The following is a 6,185-nucleotide window of genomic DNA, read 5'->3' as shown; positions in this document are numbered from 1 at the left end:
TCATCTGGTCAGTATGACCAATAGTTGTATTGACTTGGCATGATAAAAGTTCTAGACCAATTCGTCTAGAGAGTTCCAGATTGGGCAAAACGGGTTGCAGAATAAGTGATTTTGTTCAGTGCTTTTTAATAATATCATCTGAACATAATACCTGAAAAGTTTGAAGTTGGTACTTCAGTTGTTAATCTCGTGTAATATATTTTGAAAACTGCAACAACAAAAAAATAAGTATGCCACTTACCAGCAGTATATTCATACTAGCATTTAATCCACTCTTTTTATGTGAATCCCAAGTGAACAGGTAAGACTAGATATAAATAAATGGATGTAATATATGGTAATGAGACTGTAACATAGTACTATTTTTGCTCTACTTCTATGTATGTATTAATTAAATAAATTTTTCAAATGGTTATTCATTTGTAATAAATATTAAATAAAACTTCAGAGTTGTATGCATTACATTTTTCTGATGGCTTCTCCCTTAGCAAAATTGTAGTTTCCTACTAAAAAGAGAATCCATATACCTTTATGTCAAATTGAAACATGTTTAATTTTATAACTATTTGAGCTGTATAATTATTTGAAGAAATGATTCATTTTGAATTAAAGTTGGTTGATGCTGTAAAATCACAGTGGAGTTCCTGCCTTGCCTTATGCAGATAAGATGCAAGGGCTGAGCCTGGCAGATCAAGAAGCAACTTGTTGCCAGGCTACAAAGAACTACATAAACAAAACCTAGATGTCTCTTGAGGGCATCAAAAAAACTAGCTAAGCATCTGTTAACTTGGAAGGATAGAGAAAGGGGAAAAGCCTAGAGATTTTAACTTAGTTGTCTCAGATAAACTTAATGCCAAGTGCTGATTAAGGAACTGGGTATCTTTGGAGCTATGGAAAGAGCTGTGATTTCTTTCTCATTATTTGTATGGTTTTTGTATACACCATATTTGGTTTATACCAAATTGAGATAGCCAATCCAGGTGGAACAGACATACACCTGAATTTTACGGAAGTAAAATGCATCATATCTGCAAGGCAAAGGTACTCCATAATGAGGGTAGAGTGTAATCAGGAATATTCATGCAATTTCCCTAATGTGTGACTTCACCATCTGGACTTTTTGACATTCCCTACCCCAGGTATTGTAATGCAATAACAGTATTAATCACTAGGACCAAGAGCTTCTGTGGGTTTATATCTTCTCCTTCCTTAAAACAGTTATCTCCAAAGTGAGGTGCACACACCTGAAAAGCTTTGCAAGGCAATCCATTGGAGTACGGGAAGCAAGTACAGACAGTGTTCAGTTAACGAGGACTTGATCAGTGACCATTCAAAATTACACTGATGCTTAGCAATCGTATTTATGAACATCTCTGAAGTTCCAAACATACCAGCAGCCCTGTGGTCACATGATCACAATCTAGATACTTGGCAACTGGCTTGCATTTAAGACAATTGCAGTGTCCACATCACATTATCACCATTTACAATCTTCCCTGTGGGCATTCCACAAGGTAAGTCAATGCAGAAGCAATAGGGAAGCTCTCAAGTTGCTCTGGTAAGTCACTCGCACTCCAGCAGCTTTTCTTTCTGAGGTGTCTCAGCATCCCAGCACTCCCTCCCATGGCACCCCCTTGCACGCCATTCCCTACATAGCACCAGCCACCCTGGATGCACTGTGCTTGTGTCATGCCCTGTCTGCCACTTATTATACCCTCCCGCATCCAACTGCACTTGTGACCTGCTTATACAGCCCTCATGCATCCAGCAATAGCTGGCTATGTGAGCTCTGGCCTCCTGTGTAATTGTCAGCCTGCTGCACCAGAGTCATACCCTGATAACTAATTGCACACCATGGGACATCAGGCATCAACCAGCCCTGTCACAATAGCCATCCATGCACGTGTCACAAGAGCGCAGTGGTTGGAATGCAGTAGTGCAAGTTACTTCTGAGTGCTGGCTTCCTGCAGTTTGATTCTTACCAGCTGAAGGTTATTTCGGCCATCCTTCCGAGGTTGGTAAAATGAGGACCCAGATTGTTGGGGCAATATGTTGACTCTAAACCGCTTTAAAGAACTGTGAAGCTGCATATACAGTAAGTCTAAGTGCTATTGCTATTGCTAAGCAATTTAACCTATAATGTCAGTTCATGCATTATCCAAAACCATGTCTTAGCATGTTGCAAGACACTTTCTTTTGCTATCTATCAAAAGAATCTTAATTTCCTGTTAATGACATTAACAGGAAGAATAACTACTATAAAAATGAATATCTTACCAAGACTAGTAAATCTATTCCAAACAATACCAATACAACTGAAGAAACAATGTTTTGAAGAATTAAATAAAATGATATCAAGATACATTTGGTTAGGGAAAAAAGCAAGAATAGGCTTGAAAATGTTGCAGGAAGCCAAAAAAAGGGGGCTTTGGGCTATCAGGCAGGCCTCGATACTCACATGGGTGAAAGAATGGATCAGCCTGAGACATACAAGATTATTAGCCTTAGAAGGTAACGACCTCCAACTAGGTTGGCATGCTTTCTTATGGTATGAGAAGAATAAGATACATAAGTTATTTTCAAAGACACTATGTTAGGAATGCATTGTTATTAGTTTGGTTTAAAATAAAAGAACAACACTATTTGAAAATACCAGTCTGGCTTTTCACTATGGAAGCATTGGTAATATTATTAATATGGAAAAAACTCTAAGTTGCTAAGATATTTTGAATGAAAAAGGGGAATTAAAAACCAAGCAGGAACTTAGTAGTCAAGGGATAGACATTGCATGGTGGCCACACATCAAGATACAATCTTGCTACGAGAAAGATGCTAAAACGTAGATGCTAACAAAGAATTAACAGAACTAGACCAGATATTAATTGGATCAGATGAAAAACTGATAAAGAAATTATATTGGTATTTATTTCAGTATTAAACTTGAAAGTGAGCAGGTAAAGGAGACAATGATTGCTTGGGCTAAAAACTTTGGACATGTAGTAGAATTAGATAAATGGGATAGAAATATTAAATTGACTATGTCAACTGCATATAAAGAAAATTTGTATAAAATGTTTTATAGTTGGCATTTTGCACCGGCAAGACTGGCAAAAATGCATAAAGATAGATCCGCTAAATGCTGGAAGTGTCATCTGGTTCATATTACCATATGTGGTGGACATGCCCAAAAGCTAAAAAATATTGGACGAAAATACATACTTGGTTGGAAAAAATGATAAAGCAGCATATACAGGTGAAACTCAAAAAAAATAGAATATCGTGCAAAAGTTCATTTATTTCAGTAATGCAACTTAAAAGGTGAAACTAATATATGAGATAGACTCATTACATGCAAAGCGAGATAGTTCAAGCCTTGATTTGTCATACTTTTGATGATTATGGCTTACAGCTCATGAAAACCCCAAATTCACAGTCTCAGAAAATTAGAATATTACATGAAATCAATAAAACAAGGATTGTACATAGAACAATATCAGACCTCTGAAAAGTATAAGCATGCATCTGTACTCAGTACTTGGTTTGGGCCCCTTTTGCATCAATTACTGCCTCAATGCGGTGTGGCATGGATGCTATCAACCTGTGGCACTGCTGATGTGTTATGGAGGACCAGGATGGTTCAATAGTGGCCTTCAGCTCTTCTGCATTGTTCGTCTCTTGTCTCTCATCTTTCTCTTGGCAATGCCCCATATGGGGCCTGAACCTGAACCTCTATGGGGATCAGGTCAGGCGAGTTTGCTGGCCAATCAAGCACAGTAATCCCATGGTCATTGAACCAGGTTTGGTACTTTTGGCAGTGTGGGCAGGTGCCAAGTCCTGCTGGAAAATGAAGTCAGCATCCCCATAAAGCTCGTCTGCAGAAGGAAGCATGAAGTGCTCCAAAATCTCTGGTAGACGTCTGCGTTGACCCTGGATTTAATGAAGCACAGTGGACCAACACCAGCAGATGACATGGCTCCCCAAATCAACACAGACTGGAAACTTCACACTGGATTTCAAGCATCTTGCAGTGTATGCCTCTCCATTCTTCCTCCAGACTCTGGGTCCTTGGTTTCCAAATGAGATGCAAAAGTTGCTCTCATCAGAAAAGAGGACTTTGAACCACTGAGTAACAGACCAGTTTTTTTTTTCTTTAGCCCAGGTAAGACGCTTCTGACATTGTTTGTTGTTCAGGAGTGGCTTGACAAGAGGAATACAACATTTTAAGCCCATGTCCAGGATCCATCTGTGTGTGGTGGGCTCTTGATGCACTGACTCCAGCCTTAGTCCACTCCTTGTGAAAGTCCCCAACACTTTTTAATGGCCTTTTCCTGACAATCCTCTCCAGGCTGCGGTCATCCCTGCTGCTTGTGCACCTTTTTCTTCAACACTTTTCCCTTCCACATAACTTTCTATTAATGTGCTTTGATACAGCATTTTGGGAACATCCAGCTTCTCTTGCAATTACCTTTTGAGGCTTTCCCTCCTTATCGAGGGTGTCAATGATGGCTTTCTGCACAATTGTCAGGTCAGCAGTCTTTCCCATGATTGTGATTCCTACTGAACCAGACTGAGACCATTTAAAGGCTCAGGAACCCTTTGCAGGTGTTATGGCTTAATTAGCTGATTAGAATGGGACACTTTGAGCCTAGAATATTGAACCTTTTCACAATATTCTAATTTTCTGAGATTGTGAATTTGGGGTTTTCATGAGCTGTAAGCCATAATCATCAAAAGTATGACAAATCAAGGCTTGAACTATCTCACTTTGCATGTAATGAGTCTATCTCATATATTAATTTCACCTTTTAAGTTATATTACTGAAATAAATGAACTTTTGCACAATATTCTAATTTTTCGAGTTTCACCTGTAGACTTGAAACCAGAGACATTTTTGTTGGACATCCTACCGGAAAAGTATGATAAAAGTGAATATTTTTTTTGATATCAGACGTATTTTATCAATGGCTATACAATAGAAACAGAAGTTAGAAAAGAGGAGACATAATAAGAGGAAGTTAAAGTTGAGAGTTGTTAAAGAAGATAATATTAATTATGACTGCTATTATTATATTATCAATACTATTGTGAAGAGTACTATAACAAATATGTGGATTATGACTGCTTAAAACAACTATACCCAGATCACACACTGTTTGATGGAAATTGATTTTTTATGTGTTATAAATATAAAATAAATAAATAAATAAAAATAATCTTAATTTCAGGGTAGCTGCATTTATATGAATCCAGTTTGATTGTGGCCACACAGCTTCTCCTTAGTTGTGCTCTTTAATTACAACAACTCTGTTTCTGAGGGAAGGTATACGTGATAGGGCTGAATTTGTGCTGTATTCCATAATAATAATAATAATAATAATAATAATAATAATAATAATAATAATAATAATAATAATAATTATTATTATTATTATTATTATTATTATTATTATTATTTTATTTCTATACCGCCCTTCTCCCGAAGGACTCAGGGCGGTGTACAGCCTATTTAAAAACACAGACAAGACAACAATATAAAATTTAAAATAATTAAATAAAGTGGCTCAGATTTAAAACCCCAATAAATTTAAATACCCCAATTTAAAACTATTGTGTTGATAATACCTATTGATTATGTTGGTTCAGGTATGTTGGTAGAAAATTAAGTCACTATGGCTATTATTATACAGTAAAACAATCCATGCAGAATTTTTGAAAGAAGCACTTGAAAGAAGTTGACTATAAAATGGAGCAGTATTACAAATATTTGGAAAATTGAGCTGAAGCTGTACAGTTTCCGTGGAAGAGAAAGCATCTTTTTGGGTGAGCTTACATTACAATTTCTATATTGTTAAGTTGTATCTTTACAACATAAGATGACTGCCATAGCATGTCCTGATAGATCTACCATTTCCAGATAAAATTAATTTGATGACCCCAAATGATTGATTGAAGAATTGATCTCTGAGAGGTTTTGTATGTGCTATAATGCTGAGTGATTTGCTTAGACTAGAACATGACTCTTCCTCCTCTTTCGTTCTTCTGTCAAAGCAAGGCATGCCTGTCTAAGTATCACTTTCATTTAGTGTAAGAACTTTACACTGGGGGAGAGTGCGCAGACAAAAAGAGGAAGGAAGAAGAGGAACAGGGAAAGCCACACAGCCCAAACCTGCTGTTTTTCAGCAAA

This window comes from Pituophis catenifer, unplaced genomic scaffold (assembly GCF_029215685.1).
Source record: "Pituophis catenifer annectens isolate HBS135680 unplaced genomic scaffold, rPitCat1.0.hap2 SCAF_2, whole genome shotgun sequence".
Lineage (NCBI taxonomy): Eukaryota > Metazoa > Chordata > Lepidosauria > Squamata > Colubridae > Pituophis > Pituophis catenifer.
Note: the sequence above shows the minus strand (reverse complement) of the source record.